General features: G+C 36.5%; 1 protein-coding gene and 1 long non-coding RNA gene across 3 annotated transcripts in view; one reads left to right on the plus strand and one right to left on the minus strand.

The window, feature by feature from the left end:
- LOC136998009 (uncharacterized) overlaps nucleotides 1-11,475 on the plus strand; it is a 35,130-nt gene extending 23,655 nt beyond the window's left edge. The window contains exons 2-4 of one of the 2 annotated variants that reach the window (XR_010888593.1): nucleotides 7,280-7,423; nucleotides 9,406-11,272; nucleotides 11,409-11,475. This is a non-coding gene — a long non-coding RNA (uncharacterized lncRNA). Of the gene's footprint in view, nucleotides 1-7,279; nucleotides 7,424-9,405 lie in introns of both variants that reach the window. The other variant, XR_010888592.1, reaches the window with a different exon arrangement.
- Nucleotides 1-21,602, minus strand: part of LOC105671642 (uncharacterized) — a 72,188-nt gene that overhangs the window by 39,491 nt on the left and 11,095 nt on the right. The window lies entirely within an intron of this gene.

The following is a 21,602-nucleotide window of genomic DNA, read 5'->3' on the forward strand; positions in this document are numbered from 1 at the left end:
TTGAGGTCAGTGTACTTCTCTTTCCATTCTTTGCAAATCATATTTGCGCTTGTATCGATTTTGTATTTATATTTTCCACGGTAAATTTGTTGTATATATTATATTGTGGTAACCGCTGTCTGCCTAAGGGAACGGTGTGCGCGCGGTAAGGTAAAATAAATTTATCTCTCTATATATCAATCAAATCGAAGCGGTGCCTGACCGCATACGGACATACACTACTTCGACCCAATATTCCACTTCATTCGCTCAATATATTACAAATTAACTGCTGTATTAGTTACACATTTACGCTTCTATTGATGCATAATTTCATTAACTGGAAACTGCATTGTTCTTCTTTGAAAGGTGAAGGATTTAACAACGGCGATTGAAATTTAAATCTTAAGTTTTGAAAGTTTCACCTTGTTTTAAGCGGCAGCGGGATTACGAGCGCTCGTAGATGACCCCAACTGCACGGAACTCGTCTTGTGCGGCACAATATAGCTTTGTAGAGTCATGGTCGTGATTCGTAAGCTCCAGTAAGCTCACTTTCGCGCGCGCGAGCGCACGCTTAATACAAGTTGGCGCGAAAGACAGCTTGACGACGGTCGTTTCCACTTCGACTTTCCCTTCGCATTCCCGCTGTGCAGAAAGCTCTGCTACTTGGCCCCGTACCGTAAAAGACGACCTTCTGAAGCAGCAGTTAACCGCTTGGTTCCACCCCGTTCCGTCGAACGCGGCGATAGCTCTCACGCGTCCTTAAAAGTTCAATCTTTCTCGCGCACCGAGTTTTTCGTATTATCTTTATGCGCCGGCGGCAATTTATCGACTGTTTTTCATCCTCGAAAAGAGACGCTTTCTATTTTGCAGAGATTGTAATTCTCTCTTTAACCATCCTCTGCAATTTTTCACCGGCGACCATTAAAATTCTTCGCGACTCAGCAAAAAGCTTCACTTCGAATGTACAGCTTCCTGCATTACACGCGGCTTTATTATGATTACGCTTTTTAGTGTGACGTCACGGTATTAAGTTCGCCCGAGGAGACGCATAAAAACGAAATCCCACACACTTTGTCTTCCCCAATGAGGATCTCTCAAAATACGTTCTATTCATGATGCAACGGTGATCCTCAGGCGAGTGCCGCTACCCAGTTTTTGATTTCGAGTGGCGTATAAAAAGTTGGAAGGAATGAAGGCGAGGCGCGCGAAAGAGGCAGTTCCGCGTGCAAAACAACGCGTGGAAAGCAGCGGAGGGAAGTTTTGCGCGAGTTGGAATTAGCAATGTGGGTTTGCCGCGGCGCGCTCTCGGGCCGACGAGAACTTTTGTCAGGAATTTCTATTAACGGCTGTCTACATTGTGCGGGTGGGAGTTATGACGATGTATTAAACGAGCCGCGGAGCGCCGACGTCGACGAAGTTGCTCCGCATTTATATAAAACGAGACTTGTTTCAACGCCGCGATTTTTCCACGGCTTTCCGCTCAGTGGAACGAGCTTACTTTACCCCACCATTGTCGAGCGACTCCAAGAAGTTTATGCGTCTGCGGATACGCGTTTGCGGGAATACATTGAGGATCTTTAACTGGTCGCCGTGGGATTGAACCGGCAATTGCGCCAGATACGTCGTTCCGTGAGATCCGATTAAATCAACCGCGGCAATTCTATCGGGACATACGCGATCCCCCCGTTTGCATAATGCAGCAGACATTCTGATGCATTATTTGCTATTTCTTCCTTATTAGAGAGATAAAAGAACTGTTTGAATGATAGTTATTCCGCTCCGAGAATGAGAGATATACAATATATAGCTCTCTAAAGTTTTGCATTTTGATTACGTAGACGGAATATGATTTGGAACAAACTATTTGCCACTAACGCTGAATAATGGTAAAAACATGAATATTTAAGATGAAACAATCCTGAAATATAGCAGGAATACTGATTAATAGCAATGTTATTCTCTCAATCCTTTCAAGAATGCGAAAAAATCTGCAGATTGCAGAAGGGTATTTTAAATGATTTAACGCGAATTTTATGCGCATACCGCGAAAAATAATTTCATTATGGAATAATATGGAAAGTTTTCTTTGTTAAATCACCGTTATCGACCGTAACAAAGTTCTCAATTAATTTCATTAATATCTACGTAACTTTGTCTAATTATAGTTCGCGACGAAAATTCGCAACACAGCTGCAAAGTACTCAAAGGAACGCGGATGTAACTTGCGTTTCGAGTCATATAAGTTACGCTCTTCTCGCATTCCATCCGATGGGTGCAGCATGCGATATTAATAGAGTTTAATTTACCGGATGGATCAATGCATACCGCACATTCTTCGCGGCTCGGCAAACTTGCCCGCTCTCGCAATTGCACTTCATAGCTACGCTGCTATCGATTCCTACCTGCGCTGCGTTCCGCCGCGCTCCGATGCGAAAACGCACCGAACGATCCGCAAGGATGAAGAGGGGAAACTAATGTAATCTGCAGCTCGCTCGCGTAATCGTGCCGGAATTCGACGCCGGAGGACGACGCCGGTCAAGGCCGCGACGCCACGTGCCGCGATGGCGTTTACGCTCAGAGACGCTCTCGCGGTACTTTGATACTACGTTTCGCCTTCGAGATGTCGAGTGTATTTGATATTTGTACTCGTGCTTCACGGAGCTTTCACATCCATATTCCTCTCGCTTCTATATGCTGAAACGCAAACGATACTTAATAATTCAAGTATTAATAACGAAATCGCATAATTGAAATTACATTTATACTTTACTTTTGACATATTACGTAGATATCGAGATATCAGATTATATTGAAGGAGAGATGTCGCAGCGGCAATGATTAGGTCAAAGGCCATTAAATTGATTATTATCAAAGTATTCGATAATCCATTTCCGATAGTGAATACTTAAGTTGTGTAAAAATGCGTATGTAAACGGCACATTGCGACTCGCGACATGTTTATCGTGAAGCTATCGAAGCGTCAAGGCGAGAGGTAATCGAGACGAGAGTAAAAGGGAGCCCCGGGTTACTCATGTTCATTCATAAGCCGGGTCAAGGTCAGAGTCTGCGGTGTTATCAGCTCTCATGAAGGAGAACCGGGAAAATATCCATGACGCCGCAAAGTGGTTCTACCGAGTAACATGAATTCGACGGTGGCTCGCGTGACACACAAGCAAAAATACGACCCTTAATCTGGACATTGGAGTGCAAGCTACCGTATTATAACAAGAAAGTAGACAGAGTTAATTGTGTCCACGACTACAAGAGTCCTTGATCCCATTTCTCCTTTTTTCTTTCTAAAACGACCGACGACATGAGACGCGACATTCTTACACTTTAGAAAATGACCGGTTGAGTGGAAAATTAAAGTTGTGCGAATGACCCCAGCTGCACTCACTTATTTCAGAGTAGAAAAGGAAAAAAAATTGGATAAAAAGTTAGTAACATATTAATCAATAAGAATTATTAAAAAATTAAGACGATAAACAATCAATTTCTACATTGATACAAAAAAATTAAAATGGTACGGTGTTAGTTTTTTGTCGTTACAAAATGTTATTTGTTTTTTTGTATTATAAAGAAGAAAAAATATGAATAGATTTAGACTGATTAAAACCGATCGATGGGTGCTAAGAAACTTGTCGACTGCTCAAAAAGCTCAGAATAATTCTCCATAATTATTCGTGTACGTGTGATTGATAAAGTCGGGGGTAACAAATTATGTCCCTCTCGTTATCCGTCAAGAATATCGGATTAGATAAAATGCGCATGCATAATGCGCGCCTTTGACGTAAGCAAGAGGCTCTCGACGCGTATGCACTCCAGGTTGTATGTGTGCTGCGAATAAATGCAACTTATAATTCCGTACATGCTATGTCGAGCGTGTCGTCGTCTGACATCAAAGCGGCTCGCTTCGACGCAAGCACGAGAGCTCAAATTATCCCTTCTTAATCCGATAGTAATAACGAGCACACAAGAGTAATATATTAATATTAACAAACGTTACGTAACGTAAACTCCACGCGAAGCTTAGCCGAGCAAAAACTCGCTCGTTTCAACCGGATTTCTGCCCGCTTATTTGCCGTCATCTAGAGAACGGCGGTAAAATCATATAATCGCGAAATTACGGTAAATAACGTCGGTTTAAGCTGTACTTCTTGCACGATAAGTGAATTTTTATTACACCTTTCTCTTAATTCAGAAGTTTAATTTAAGCTCCACCAGTTTTATTTTTATAATAAGCTTTGGTATTCCAAACAGTTCTATTTTTATAATAAGCTTCGGTGTTTTAATTTCTGCTTTAACGTGATGCACGAATTACTCTTCTAAGTTTCTTATAGATAATTACATATATCAAAGTGAAAAAGAATAGATATAGATTAAGAAATGAGAAATAATGTTTCTAGCATGCCGTAATTAAAAGTTAAAGCCGAAAATAACATTACCTAAGAATAATTTTCAGCTGTTAATTTTAAATATTAATTTGAAGCACATTTCCGGTTTGCACGAGTAATTCCAAGTGCACTAGTTCGGCTGCGAATGATACGCTTTTCACAGTCACGCAATTGCAATTAGTTCGGCGTTTCAACGAGAAGTTGGAACTCGTTGAAATATTTTAACGTGTGTAACATGGAAACGAATAATTTGATAGGTTCACCTGTGGAGCTGCCGACGAGAGAAATATCCGACTTTGGTAAGCCAATTTTACGTTGCCGTTGTCGAGCAAAATACCGAAGCATTAACCGGCACGGGCCGGCGCGTGCCCATTAGCGGTGCTATTCGCACTTTAATGAGTACGTATAATGCAATAAAGTTTGCTGTTGAATTCGTCAGTTCATTGCTGTCGACAGGCTCTTATTTTTATCGATTCAATACGATGGAATGCCGTACGCCGCGGATTAAATTCATCCAGCTAAATGATCAAAGAGAAAATCCGCCTAGCCGATTGAGAATTTGCGATAATTTTTTATTCACAAAAGGTATTTCTGGTCAAAATTTATTATTATTAACAATTTGGTAAAATTGGAATAATGAAAATAATTTGATCTTCTAATATAATTTTTTCATATAATTATTAACTTTGCTTTTTTAATATAATTTTTTGGAAGCACATGATGAAAATTATTAAAAGTAAATATAATTTTCCAGCTTCTTATTTTATCGAAAGCGTGCAACGCGAATTACGGAAAGATTTGTAAGTAAAGTTCGGCATTGTATAAAAGAAATCAAATCCAGGATAACTCCTATACGGAGTTCTCGATTGCCGAAGCTTATATGAAAGGAGGAACAAAAGTATTCTCGGGAAGAAATTCGCGCTCGTCGTTCGTCGAGCTCGGAGTCTCTCGTTGTATAGCGCAAACATAGTATTATGACATCCTGCTCGATGCCGTCCAAATACCGTCTACACACGATAGTGTCGATAGTGTATCACTTCTCCCTGTTGCGCAAACAGCGAAGGTGTTTGCACGAAGAGAGCTGGCGAAACGAAGATTATATTGGAGCGCTGTATGCGATCGTAGCAATAGAAATGTATAAATACACCACACTGGAATATTAAAACATTCGAATCGAGATGGCTCTTGGCCATTCCAAATATAACAATTTCTTGTTTTTCGCAAATAATCAAAATTGTATACATAATGCAAATTTTCTAGAAATGTCGCTTTGCAATTTTATCATCGCGGCAATATTTGTCTCGTTCAATATTTGTTTCTTGTTTATCTTCCAACGATGGAATAATAAGCGAATTGTTGTATCTCTCCTGGAGATGCGCTCATGCTTCTGCATAAATTGCGAATCCGTTCATTCCGCGAAATTGCTACGGCGTTGAAAGGGTCAAACGGGCGCGTCTCATCGAGTTGAGCAGCTCAAGGCGAAACTCTCCCCTTAATTGTTTCGATTAAGTCAGTGGAGTGGATTTTCTCGTGTCGAGAGGGCCATTATGAAGGCGGCTCGCCACCCTTCAGTCTCGTACTTCTCCAACGAAGGAAATTTTGTCCGTTATGTTTGCACGACATCTTGTAACAATATTTGCATGTCCAGTTTTTCTTTGTTTACCATTACTTTTCCATTCTTTGCGGAAATTTGTAAAGTGTTCGTAGAAGCGATAACTCGAAATATGGCTCGTACAGTTGCGCTTTCTAAAACTTTCTTTCAGGAAGTTGCATGAATGCATGGAGCAATGTTATCGGTTTTGTGGCGAATCGACAGGTCATGTTTCACCCAGAACTACGTCTTAAATCTCGGAATATTTGCGTGTATTTTTTTTATTTTTAACGCGGCAGTTATTTAAGTAACAGAATAATTTTATAATATGCAAGTTAAAAAGTTAATCAAAATAAACAAAAGTATCGAATTATCTCTTGCATTTGTTTTTACAGATAACAAGTTTCTTTTTTATTTTTATTATTCTACTGCACGTCGCAGTCTCTTCCTTGCAAGCGAGCGCTCTGAGATTTAACTTTGCATTAACTCGAACATCTTTATCAAAATTACGTCAACTATACTCATACTTTGTAAATCGTTATTCTGTATTTACAACTCATAACGTATTATTTTTATTTTATTTCGCGCCGATCCTTAAACACATCGTGTCCAAAGTATCTAAAAGGGTGAAGGTCGTGGAAAGATCTCATGCAAATCTCATGCAAATTGTCGCCCTGACGCGGAAATAGCGACGACTGCGGCCGCTTTGAGAGAGAGAAGAACGAGGCTGACACACTGTCTTGGAAGGCGTTACGCCCCGACGATCAACCGTCACCTTTTTCCTCCGACCTGAGGAGGGCGAGCAGAATGAAAAGGATTGAGTTAATATGCGTCCTGTGACGACGTGGAATAATTCTGCGAATCCTTTGTTACATCTAAAAATGTCAACGAGTGAGACGCCTTTTCTTTTAAGTAGGTGTCCCTTTGAGATAAAATATGAGACGCGTTATGGTTGATCGCTTTTTATCGACTTAATCGGATATTACTCCGTTTGCTTTATGATGCTTGGAGAAAAAGCTGTTGTGACAGTGAGCTTTAGTAATCTCTCTGCGATCAATAACATATTTTTCGGATTTTATTTAAGATAACGTTGTCCTTTCTTCTCTTTCCTTTTTAAATATCAATATGATAAATAAATCGTTTTTCATTTTCTATATTTTCTGTTTTGCGCTGATCTTTCTTATTTTATATTATTTTATAAGGTATATTTATAAGATTTATTTACGATGTGAAAATCTGTGTGAAATTCAAGGAAAATGTATTATTTTATTCGTAAAATATTGAGTTTTGCTCACGTAATGCCTGTTTCTAGGATGCGATATCTTCGGGGACGTGTCGCTCTGCGTGGCAAATAGTCAAGGGATCGGAGAGTCGCTTCCTCAGCACATTATTCGACGCTTGTATCGGCGGAACTTACAGCCGGGCACAAACTTGACCGCAGGCGCACAAGGAACAGGTAGGTATGTATGTTCGCCACGAAACTCAACGCGCGTTTACCTTTCGCTCGGGGGGTTTTCATTCTGACGTTCTACACTGTCCGCATGCAGCCTCTGAACGTCATATCTCGTGGGAGATCGCACTCAAGTATTGCAGATCTTCGAGAGAAATCGAAATTTCAATAGTAAATAGTCCGCACGCGAATATTCAAGCTAGGTACTTTACTGAAATTAAATTTTGAATTAAAATTCTGAAAAAGTAAACTCGGTGTGAGTTTACGTCCAAATAAAGAATAATTAAATAATATTTTATTAATTTAATCCGCTGCGTGGTGTTTTAAACGCAATTATCGTAATCACGCGGGATACATTCTAACTTTATATCTCTATTTTTATTATTTTTTAAATATTTTAGAATTAAAAATTGATACTTTATAAACTTTCTAAATAAACATAAAAGCAAAATTCTTTTTAACCATGAAGCAATTATCTAACCATGGAACAATCGAAATTTGTTAATAAATATAAAGATATATAAAAGTATATAAAAATATATAAAAATAAAGATCTCGCAGAATATATTTATGTTATATAAAAAAATGTGAAATTTGTAGTCGTTTTTAATATATATTTGAACTAAAAGTACTTAAAAAATTCGATATTGAAAACTATATATTAATATTTTAAATCTCAATTATTACGTTTAACTTGTATTCGCATATCGTAGTGTGTCAAATTCGTGATGTAAATTCGCAACAAAGGACAAACTTAACATTAAAGAAGGATGACGAATAGACGACTAAGATTGAATCTTTTTCATCATAGAGTTCGACATATTTCAATACATTTGAACTTTGGCAATTAATATATTTTTTAAAAAGGCGTGTACAAAAAAAATAAAAATACTTTTATTATGTAAATCGCATGTGCTCTATCGATTGAGCCTATTATAAATTTGATCGGTCTACGCGTTATCGAGATATGAAAATCTTGGCTCTCGTCAGCTCATGTGTTCACGTTAATATACACGGTCGGTCTCTTGCGCGTTCCGCGTGACGCGTGAACTTGGCGCGAGACACGACCGTGTCTCTCTTGATAAAGTATACGAGTTAATTTTCTTTCGATAGTCGGTTTCGAAACAGAGCAATTATCAAACATTTATTTATTTGAAACCGACTCGTAGCGTTGGGGTTGTTTTCGTCGTTATGCTTGATATGTTTCGTACATCCTCTTTCTCTTTCTCTCGCGCGCGCGTTCGTGTATCAACGTAAACATTGCTGCCTCCACTTCTCGCATTTCTTTAAGTCGAAATCGGCGCGACCTTGTGTTTCCTATTGTACAGTTATTATTCGCACGGCAGCACTTATACGAGGTAGATGTGTATCGGCGCGTTATCATCTTCAATAATACTGTTACTATTTCTGACAGTTTTCTCATGCCATGCTTTTGCGTCTTAATCAATCGCGGAGAATGTCGAACACGTATTCCGTGCAATAATATTTAAGTTACATCTTTGTCTTAAAATGACAAAGTATGCGTCGGGAGTGTCGTTTAAAATATCGGACGATTTTCATATACGCGACGCGAACGCGAGTGAGTGCCTTGGACTGCGAGGACTGAGAGGAGGAGGAGGCTCAAAAGGAACATCGGGCGCCGGCGGAGCAACGCTTAGATAATTATTCATTTATTTGTTATTCGCAAAATATTGCATATAAAATATTATATGATGTAGCGCATATAAAATATTTAAAATACTTTAAATATTTAGTAAAATATTTATAATAGTAAATTAATATTTACCATTCTTAGAAATTTTTTACATATTATTATTTCAATTAATTAAACTTTTTTCTTTATTCAAAAAATATATTTTTAAAAATTTTAATTCTTTGTTTAGACGTGTGCATAAATAAATGAATATAAAGTTTAATGTGCGCAATAATTATTTTATAAATGTTAATTATTTCAAACACTAATCTGCATTTATTTTTTTATTTTACAGATCAACTTTGTGCGCGTAATCGGTGCTACAAAATATATTCGTTCCGTCGTATAGTATAACAAAATGCGCGTCGGGAGTGCCGGTTAATGCCGAGAGTTATAGCGAATCTATAGATGAACGCATTTTTGCTGTATGACAAATATTGGGACACGATTTTTTTTACTTTAGGCTTGGCTCGGGGGAGGGAAAGATCGGTTTCAATCATAAAATCTCGACTATGGCAAAGGCATCTTCGGTGTCAGACATAAAAGTCAGACCTGACGAAGGTAGTCGTGGGAGGCTACCGTGGTTAGTCAATGGCAACCGATTGCTTTTCAGATGCCTTGTATCTAGTCGGTTGATTGGATGACTAATCGCACCTCATCTTCTTTGAGCTTACCTTGCCCTCTGTTTTGAGAGAATCGTGCCCCAATTGGTAAATGTGGTCGTCTGAAACGCGGAATTTGCGCGTAACGTCGCAGCTTGGACAGTTCGGTTCGATTCGCCTGCGATGTCGGGAGTGTCGTTTAATGTGAGTCGCGCGATTTTTCGTATTCAGGTACGCATGCGAGCAATGCATGCGCCGCGAACGCGTGTGATTCAATGTGAGTGCTTCGAAGGATCACTGAGAGGAGGAGGAGGCTCAGGAGGAGCATCAAGCGCCGGCGGAGCAATGCTTAGGTCAGCGCCATAGCGCACATAGCGCTGCTCCTAACGCTCGGCAGCGCTGGACCTAGCGGCTGCTGCGCGCGCGGTAAAGAGAGGAAAGGAGGCGTATATCACGAGAATCGGCCGAAAAAATGAAATAATTCCGAGCCCTGGCTTAGGTAATTAAGAATGTTTAACTAATAAAAGAATATTTCTTTAATTAATTTAATAAATTTTAATAGTTATGATAAATGTTACACGCGCGGATAATAGCAGTTTAATGAAAAATATTAATTTAAATGTATTATAAAACTTCTACAAGTTGTACAATATATTTATGATGTTTTTGAATAATATAATTGAAGTTTAAACTGATGATATTTGTCGTTGATAATTTATCTTTAAATGTTTTATTTTTTATTAGACAAAAATTACCCGCGTAAATAAATAATGGATGTCTTTTGCGCTATTCTTTTTATGTGGGTACTTCAATATACATAACTAAATAATAATTGATCGGTATAATTTAATAAGATAACAATTCGCAAATCACTCTTTCGAAAATTTAAACGTGATTACGTTATCACGTGATCATCGTAAGATGTGACGTCACGATTTATTTCGTAGCAGCGTTCAGTAAGCGATCAGTTCATAGGACGACGGCGGTAATGGCGGACGCGAGCGAGTATCGTTCCCCGTTTCGCGCATGTCTCCCCTGAATCGAAGTAAATCCTACGTGCAAACAAATATCGGGAATGCTGAATCGGATAACGCAGTCGTCGCGGAGTATTATCCACGTACAGTCGCAATTATATCTTCCGATAATCCTACATATAATCTTGCATTCGCGTCGAGCTCGTAAAATTATTGAGCGTCGGTATGAAGTTGTCCCCGTCTTTTTGTCATATCACGCAATTGTTAGAGTGTCGAATCAAGCTACGGGCGTTGTCAAATTAATTAATGCGTATAATCGCGATTATTAGTCTTTAAAGATTTATATACTTCATGTCTTAAGCGACGATTAGAATCGGATATAGCGTGAATCGTAGGTTATTTTTCTAAATTTTGATACGTATCTCAAGAGCAAGGAAAGTGTCGAGCGCGCGGTGACCCAAGGTCACGCAAGACCGTCGTTTTACGCGATGTTTATTTGTCGAGAAAGTATGATTCGTAGAATCGTGTGTCGGGTGTGTGTCGAGTGTGTCTCAAATATATTGCTCCGATCGACGTAGTGATAAAAGTAAGTAATATTAATGTGCTCTCTATATTTGCTTTCGATATTTTTGGCTTGCAACGTAACTCCATTGGATATTGTTACAATGCCGAAGTTTGAATATGATAATCAATGTTAATATAAATAATGTACACATTTACAGAAATGCCGAAGTACATACAGCAGATTGACCAGATTTACGGTACCAGTGGGTGGTGGAACATCGACTGGTAAGTACATTTTAATATCACAATGTAGCATAATTAACATTATTTATTTATGTTTTTGATGATGATTGGAATATTAATAATTGAATAGTATTATTGACGTAGGATTCAATGATTGAGCGATGATGGTTGAAATATTGATCTTTGATATTTGATTTTGAATTAGTAAAAGAAATATTTGTATCTTTATTGCATTATATAATCCATTAGATTTGATATTTTGCTAAAAAAGGAGTTAGCAAATTTGAATAGAGCTAGAAAAATCAGATTTTTTTTAAATTATGCTTTTTATTAACCAATTGAGTGGTAGACTTTTCCGAAAGATTTGTGCCAAAAGTGGTAAGAGTTAAAAGTTAAAATATCGAAAAAATGGTGAAACATGGGTTCAAAGTTTTCGAAAAAGCAACTTTTCGGAATGGGTGTGGATCTCCCCCACGCTCTGGGGGGCGGGGGGGGGGCAGAATAAGGGTGGAAAATGTTAAATGGCACTATGGGTCGAGTGGGGATCATTTGAAAGGGCGTTTCAAAACAAGAACAATGATTTTTGAAAATGTTTACTACGATTTTCCAGTCAAAAGTGGAGGTGGATCAAAAAAGGGGGGTGGACTTCCGAAAAGCTATCACCTCCGATTTGACTTATATTCAGCCTAAATACTTATTTTATCTAATAAATAATATTCCCAAATGGATTTTTGGCGCAAATGCCTCCTCCGCCCCCCTCAAAGGTTAAAAAATAAAACTATTTTTGTTAATTATTTCAGAAAGTATTTATTGTACGGAAAAAGTTATCAAACAAAAAATAAAGTTCATAAAAAGCTCTACAAATAAGGTTTTGTACATATTTTACCTAACTCCAATATTTTAGTCGTTTTAACAATTAACAGTCGCCATATTGGATCCGCCATTTTAAATTTTGCAATTTTGGCAACAGATTCGAATTTAGCAGCCCAAAAATCTTAGGATATCAAGTTTTGTGCAAATCTGTTGAAAATTAGTGGAGTTATTTAGAAATGTACATATATGATACATTACCACGTTTGGCACTTTTTTTTTGTACATATATGATACATTACCATTCAACTGGTTAATTATAATAATATATATTTAACGTATAATTATTTTATATACAGAGTATTCAATACCAATTGTATCACTCGTTAATAGCAAATTTCTCAGGTCATTTGGAGAAAATTTTTAAATACAAAATGTTTGTAATTGATCAATTAGATTGTCAAAAATTCATGCGTTCAGCCTTATCGCATACTGATTTTTATATTCCTTCTTATAAAAATCAATATGCGACTTGCTTGAGATATTGACAATCTAATTGATCAATTTTAAACATAAACTGTAACTTCGATGTATAAAGATTTTTGTCTCCAAATGACTGCAAAAATCTGCTATTAACATGATACAATACATTGGGATACTCTGTGTAAGATTTCTTAAGTAAAAGATTTTCTATTTTAATTAACACTACAAATTTAATATGCAAAAAATTAAACATATTCAACTACTTATTATTTAAAAATTATTATAGTTTTGATATTTTTAGTTAAAAAAAGATTCTAAATTGCCCAAAGCTATCGTTAAAGTTAATGATATACTTTTCTAAAGTAGTTTACCCGCTCGTGTATACTTTGAATAGGAGCGCATTTACGATACGCCTTGTTTCATGGAAACCTGATTATCGGAAGAGCACATTTCGGTCCGCCGTTCATTTCACGGCAACAAGACGCGATAGATAGGATACATAGACATGACATAGAGAGCACCGAGCGGGCAATGGGGGCGCATAGGATACATGGGAGGACCTTCAATGTCCTCCTACTATGCGATTACTACGGCGCGCGCGATCCAAAGTGCGTCCTGATCCTGTTTGCATGCCCGACATTCCTCCTACGCCGCAATGATACGTCAACATCGCCGATCGGCGATGCGAGCAACCTCAAACTGCGGCTCAGTTCGAAGTCCCGATAGATCCGCTGCAATTTGTGCGGCGAGCCAGGATTCCTTCTGACTTTGCAAGAACTTCGCGCTAAAATTGCTGAATCACGGTAATTAATAAACTCGTTAAACCGATCGTCGTTGCTTCTCACTATCGGGGCAGTTTTTCATGTTGCAAGATCGATTTTGAGCGGCACGTAATAGCTTGTAATCGAGTTAAATGAAAACTGCTATGTACGAAACTTGATTTTCCGATAAATTCGAAAATCGATTTAGCTTTGCTTGATAGTTGATTTTTATTGTCTAATGATTCCTTGCGCACGTCGGCAGCTTTTTATAATCTTTCTTTAAAACAATACGATTGAAATAGCAGATAAAATTAAAGAATATAAAAATCAAAATATATAAAAATTAAAAAATATAAAATTAAAGACTATACAAATTTTTGGATATATTTGAAAATGTTCATTGGATATTCGTGCTAAGTTTCATGCACTTGTTGCGATTAGTCTCATTCCCACGGCTTTAATTGCTAAGATATCACCGATAAATGCAATTCCTCGCATCGCGAGAAATAACATCGAAGTTTCCACGTTCGTGAATCTATTCTACGAAATCGCGTCGAATATTTGACACTTTAGATCGCGTCGTGACCCTATTCACGTTGTGTTGCAATGACGTCGCAATTAGCGACACGCCATCTAATGGCAATTAACATTTAATGCGCTCCAAGTCGACAATCTCGTTTATACCTCTGTTGGAATGCGCCCGGCTTGCTCAAATTTGTTGCATTAAATTTACTACACGTTGTACGTGACATGGGACTCTCCATATATGGTGGTCTTAAATTAACTTTAATTTACATAACGAATTTGTTATGCAGATATTGTGACGCAGGTAGAGTCATTAATTCAATTTACTTAAACTAATTAGTTAATAATTTATTAAATTAATAATCTCTATTTAAAAACTAAAGAAAAACCTAGTAGAAATAGATATAATAAATCTCATTCGCAGTTTTACCACAGTAGTTTTATGAAATTTTTATGAAAACACATGGCAAAAGAAAAAAAAACGAATAAATATTCTAGTAAAGTGTAGAAAAATATAATTATGAATATTTCATTTTAATTACATCGTACTCCGTGTTTATACTTTATGAAGGCAAAGTCGCGAGCTGGAAAGACAAGTGTCTTTGATGTAGTTTTTCATTGTATTTTTTATGACAGTCATTCACTGGTACGTGCGCGGTGGTTTACGATGCGATACGCCTTTGTTGCATCTTCCGTTATCGCAAATTGAGAAGCAAGGTACGCGTCATATACATTGTATCCTTGTCATTGTAAAAGCGAGGAACGGACCTGAACAGTTAGTTACAGTTTTACTGCACCCTGTGCACTAACGAACTCCGCCGCATTATACGGAACACCGTGCAAGTGAAACAGAGCGACGACGTCTGTTTGCACCGCATCTGACCACGACCGACCGCATCTGCAAATAAAGTGACGTTTCTCCACAAACGTTGCTATGTTCATCAGTGTATTTGTAAGCGTTCAAAATATAATTGTTGGGGCTTAATGCCTGACGGTAACGTTGAATTTCTATTCTTAAATTAATTTACTTTTGCTATATATTTCAAAAGAAATACGAGTACGTTTCTCTCTTGAGGGGCCATTTGTGTTTAATGGGGATTTATAAAATACGCTGAAATATTTAATATTTACGAATCTGTTTTATAATGAAAGGCAGATGTATAATTATTTATAAATTTAATTGGATAAAATAACTGCTCGCTTATAATTACTAAAATATTAAAATACAATTTGTTGCATCTTAATCGGAAGTAACAGATGAGGCGTATTGAAAGTACAGAAATTAGTAGCACCTTCGCGATTCGACAGTGCGAGATTTCCAATTCAAGATTTCGGTTTCATATCTCTATTTGATGATGCAAAAAATGTACATCGGATTATCGATCGGATAACCGAGAATAACGCGAGAAGAAGCTATCAATTCTTTACTTTCGACATTGGTATTTCCTCACGACGTATCATCGCCGCTCTTATGCAATTAATGAGTGACTCTTATAAATTGGTTATCGATCGATCCATATTCTCACTTATCTTCAGCGAGGTTTTTGCCTCGCTATTTTCATTTCTTGGGATTAATATGATTAAGGTTTTAAATTAATTACGTGAAAATTAGAGATATTAAAATACGGAATTTTCCATAAAATATTACTCCTCGTCTGTCAAGAAATAATTTTATCATAAAATAACGCGTTAGACACGTTGTAATGTTAAGAATAATGATTTTTATAAAATACAAATTACTATTTATTTTTCATATTTGAAATTTAAATAAAATATAATATATTTGAATTTTTAATTAGAGAGTCTTAGCTTTTATTTTCTTAGAGAAATATTTTTTTATGTCTCAAGTTACGTGGAAAAGAACATTTTCCACGCTTTTCCTATAGCAAAGAGCGTTCGATAACTCAAGTAAGCTCTGATTTATCGTTACCACGGCGAAACCTTTATCTCTCTCTCTCCGAAGCCGGCCCGTTTGATACTTTTGTTTGTTCCAGGTTTCCTCACGTATATATACCGCCGTACCCATCCGCAGCACAATAGGGGGCGAGAATAAATTCGATCATCCGCGATAATGTCGATCCGCCGTTTCGAGAGCAAAGCGAACGACTTCCACTTTTCTTCGGGATTTCAGCTCGTTGTTCTTGTTATTTCGACTCTGTTTCCAGGCGAACGAATCGTCCGAAACGAAACATATAACCAGAAAATGCAATTTCCAAATTGGTTCAGTTAGATAACTTTTGATGGTATTTCAGTTCGCGGTTAATTTTAATTGTTATTTTGTAATAATATTGAACCGGCCATTGTCCAATTATATTGAATTGTTGATGTTTTACAAAAAAATATATTTTGCATTTTTGATACATGAATAATATTTTTAGATGGTAATATATTTTTAAGCTGTGGTATATCGTGTGTTAAAGATATGATATTATTTATTTCGTAAAATATTTAATATAAAATGTAACTATTTTATTGCATTTTTATGGTAAAAAACGGACATATTTAAAGTTAATTAATATATGTATTTAAATGCGTATAAAATAGCATTTTCTCACACTAGTTTTTATCTCATTGTTCGTACAGATATATTCTAATTCAAATAATAGTATTTGAAATAATATTATCTTGTTTTATTGCATTTTACTCTTTCTTTTTGGGTTTTCGAGAGCCTTTGCCACAGGCGTCTTCAAGCGTTACTCGACGGAACGCAGCGAATTGCGCAGATCAATTTTTCCGTGCGCTCCGATTTACTTCTCCCGATCATTTTCATCCGACGCTCGTCAGGCCACGCTTTTATTTCGCCCTCGTTACGTATCTTGCTGGCATTGCCGGCATTCACATTATCGCTTATTACCGGTCTTCCACGGTCGGCCAGCGCACAATGGCCACACATTCATTGTGTTGTTTAGCATTGTGATGTCTTTACTGTCGATCATTCTCTATTTCGAGTGATTTCGCCTTTTTCAGTCGCGTAGCACAATACGCGTTCAACGAGGAGAATATTCCGGTATTTTGGTCATAAACAAATATGCTGTAAACTGTAATCTCCTCTTATATATCTCATTTTTTCCGTTTTCTTCATCCTAATGGTTGCAAGTCACGCAAAGCTAATGTATTATCAACAGATAAAATCAATTTTATAAAGTGAACCGTGTTTAAACAATGTTTACAGTTTGACAGCGCATAGCAATGAGACTGAAATACCATCAAAAATTTGTTTTGAAAATGTTGCTCCAAATTTTGGAGCTTTTTCAAATCTGTTTCCCATGACGCATCCCACGCGACATTTGACGAGAGTTTCGTGACGTGGCTCGCTCAATGAATTGGTTATCGATCGATTTTATATTCTGCTCGCTATGCAATCAGCACACCAATTTCATCCTGCACTCTCGTTAGATTCTTGATTCCTCTTGTTTCTCTTGGCCGATCCTGTTCCCCGGAGATATAAACAAGCATACGAATGCAAAAGAGGATATTTGCGCGACGATGGAAACAACAAAATCAAATTTTCGAAAGCAAGCCGTTCACGAAGATTAGAACTGATAACGAAGGCAATGTTGCAAAAGATGCAATCAAGGCAGCGAAATTCACAAAAGCGATTAGATTAGATTGTCTTTCACAATTTCGTGAATATTTAAATAACTTTTCTTTGTTGTATTATTCACAATTTGTTATAAATATTAAATATTAATATAAAATAAAATAAATTTATTACTATTTTATTACCATGTTATCGCTACAGCGTATAATTTACATAATTTAAAAGATACGAATGACATACAAGATAAATACGGGTTAGCGAGAATCGAATTATTTTTAAATATTTTATAATATTTTAAAAAATTAATCTGAATCACTTTACTTTATTTTTGTATAAATTATACTTAATTTATACAAAAATAAGGCAAGTACGGGTAAATCTAATTAATTTTTTAAAATATTATAAAATATTCCGAAGGATCCGTTTCAACCGCCGATCCAATTCACCTGCATTTACCTTGGTTGTGAGTTCGTAATTATTACACGAGTAAATCGCAGTAACGGGAGTTATATGACGTTCCGATATTAATCAATGTTTACTTCAGTGCTGCTTTGGTTACAAGCAACCCTCGTTATACCTTAAGCAAACAAAGTACACGTAATCTGACCTGTCCCCCGAGGGGGCAGGATACTTCGCTCGCGATTATGTAACAACAATGCGGTAAAATGACTTGCAATCTCTAATCTTCTATCCGCATTACGTTGCGGTGCACTGTCTTGCTGCAGCATCGGAGATGCGAAAGAATATATTGTGGTAGTGCAGCTAAGACAATGCGAATCCTTGGTGTTCCGGCATTATATTTGTATTTCATAAAACAATTGTAATGTAACTTGATACAAGAGTGCGCCATGCAATAATGACATAAAAGTTTAGAGAAGGGAATGAAATTGTAGTTTTGTATAACTTTCAGTAATTTTCTATGATGCTAAAGTGTTATTCAAATAATGAAATTGTTTGAATTTAAAAATAACTTTAAAGTCTTTTTTTTACTAGAGACAAAAGTAATATTCAAAAATTTAATGTAATTGTTATATTTAAAAAATTTTTAACCGGAAATTTTGTTATATTATCAAAATAATTGCTTTATTTTTTAATTCGTAATTTAGACGCATTATTATATCGAGCGTTTCACATTCAAAACAAATTTTATTTTGTATTTAAAAGTAATACTAAAATATTTCGAGATTATATATTCTCTTAAAATGTCGATGCAGCTTTAGCGACAAATATCACCTCGAATCCGTACAATACGGATAGTGCAGCCCACTCTCGAGATGCATTCAGCACTTTCGATTGTGTGCGTATAAACACTTCGCGCGTCGCGTACACATATACCAACACAAACTTGCGGAAGTATTCCTCGAGAGCTATTTCTGACATCGCCTTTTCGTTCGACGATGCAAGTCTGTCTTTCCAACGGCGCGTGAGTTACCCTGGGAAATCCAGGTTTCGAAATGGATATCTGATCTAGAGATATCCAAGCAAAACTGCATGACGTATCTACAATGTATTCGCAAATGTAAACGCGTAGAATTTAATGTAAAATTCGACGCTAGTAATATTAATTAGCATTGTGGTGCAAAAAATATTGATACTTCAGAGACATTTAATAATACATTTTGACATAAAACTTATTGGAAAAATCTAGACACTGACGAAGAGAAATATAGGAGAAACATAAATTCAGAAATAAATCTTAAGATACATATTTTATACCGCTGTTAAAAGATAAAATATCTCTCATTCGTGAATTTAAAATCCTTTAATTAGCCGACGAGTTAATATTTCAATATTATGATATTCTTTGCAGATTTATATTCTTGAAAGCACAATTTGAAGCACATTAAGAGAAGAAAACTTTTTTCATCTTCTCCCTTTTAAATCTTGTGCAAAATACTGTTGCACGATCTATCTGGAATTTGACACTCGGTGTGCATTTTCGTCGTACACGGTGTGCGCATAAGTACGTGACGTTGTATCGATTGTTCCTGAAAAATACATACATATATCCCTCACCCGCGACGGAATGATTTATGAGGTAACGCGTTAAATCTTTAATCGAATCGAGATAGCGCGTGCACCACGCGCTTCAAGCGCGCGCTAGTTGTTATTCTCATCAGATGTGCCATGATCCATTCGCGCATAATGGTTTGCGGTATATCACGCGTGTCAATGACGTATCAATCCTTCCATATTAATGCCAATCCTTTCATACCGTGCAAATTCACATCCTACGTTCGTATAATAACGCGTTCATTTAATAATGCTCGCGCTTTATTTCTAACATTAGACAAGTCTGCTGCATTATATCATCACGTTCGCTAATTACATTGCATGTCCGGATTACTCGTCCGGAAAAATCTCTAACGCGAATTACGCCCAAACTCGCTAATTAGGTATTAATTAGCCATGATTAATATTATAATACTTGGTAATCTGAGTTGATACCCGAGACGAGTGGATAGTGCTTCGATTTGGTCAAACATCACGCTGTAATTGATGTTGAGTTTAATAAAATAGATTGAAAATTATTTCACTGCAAGAAACAAAGGAAAGAATAGAAAATAATAATAAATTAGTTAAGATATAATATAATCTGAATAAACATAATCTGAATAGATATAATAAAACTTTCAAATTTATAGCAACATACACGATACAATGATTATTTATAGACACGAAAACATAATATAATGTATAGATAAACTCATTAATTATATAAAAATTAAATATAAATTATACAAATTAAACAACTAAAATAATAAGAAATTAATTAACATATTGATAAAGCAATGCTGAAAGCTTTCAACAGTGCTGATGAAAAGTAAAGAAATATCACCACGAGGTAGCCTTATATATAGAAGACTAACTGCATTATCGATGACCGCTCGTTTTGCCGCGATCCAATTTTGTTAACCAAATGCATGGAAATTCGTCTCGGCAGCAGTAGTCCGATGGGACGGTTGAGTAAGACGTTATCCGTGTACGCGATCGGCGAATCGGGGACACATAGACCCGGCTTCGATATCGAATAAAATTTAATCTCGAATTTCGGGAGGTTGCGGATCGTGGAAAAATTCGCCAGGGAACAATCGGTTGATCTGTTCGAAAGAACTCGAATATCACCACATTGAGAATTAATCTGAACTGCTGGTTGAAATATTGATATAATCCAGAAAAGGAAAATTTCAATGTATATATTAGTATAATAGTTCTCGCGCATTATTATCTTGATTGTGAAATTAAAAAGTTTTTTCCTAATAGAATAATCAGAAAGTAGATTGCTGCACTAAAGCAGCTGGATTAATTTAATTTTACTTTAAATATTTTCATGTATTTTTTAAAATTTTTCTAAAATTTTTTGCTCGTGGACTATAATTTAATCTGATTAAAAGTGTTTCTCTCCACATCTTGCAATATTTAATTATTGCCCCCATTAATGAAATTTAATTTCGCAATCGAAACGAGTGGTAAACAAACACTAGTAATCCGCCGTGAAACGATTTCGCGATATTGCGCCTTATCGCAAAGCGTAATGCGTTACGTAACGTTTGCGATCGAATCGGATCAAAATTTAATCTCGATACTTTTTTTCAAATTAATCGGAATACCTTTGACGTGAATGCTTTTAATGAAATCAGGCATGCGCTTGTTTGTCAGTCGTTAAGAACATTTTCACTTTAGCGCAATTTTGTGCGATACAAGCGCGACATAACGAGCTTTCAACCGCGCGCGCGTTGTTCGGCAAAGAAGACTTTGTTGTTTTGCATTATACATAGTGTCCCGTATTTACCGCCTTTTCTTTCATCTGCGAACTTTTTGTTCCATTTGAAACGGAAATGTTGGACTTTCTTCAACAAAAATCGAGATTAAAAATCGGTAGTTTCTGAACAATTGATCATCAAACACAAAGAACTCGTCGCAAAATCTAGTTTCGGAGCTGTAAACCCTGTAAATTATTTCGCGTTTAATTTTAAATGAATTTTGCTTCAGTAAAATTTTAATTTAAATTGCCGGGATATTTACAGTTGAATATTTAGTTCCAAAAA

This window comes from Linepithema humile, chromosome 2 (genome assembly GCF_040581485.1).
Source record: "Linepithema humile isolate Giens D197 chromosome 2, Lhum_UNIL_v1.0, whole genome shotgun sequence".
NCBI lineage: Eukaryota > Metazoa > Arthropoda > Insecta > Hymenoptera > Formicidae > Linepithema > Linepithema humile.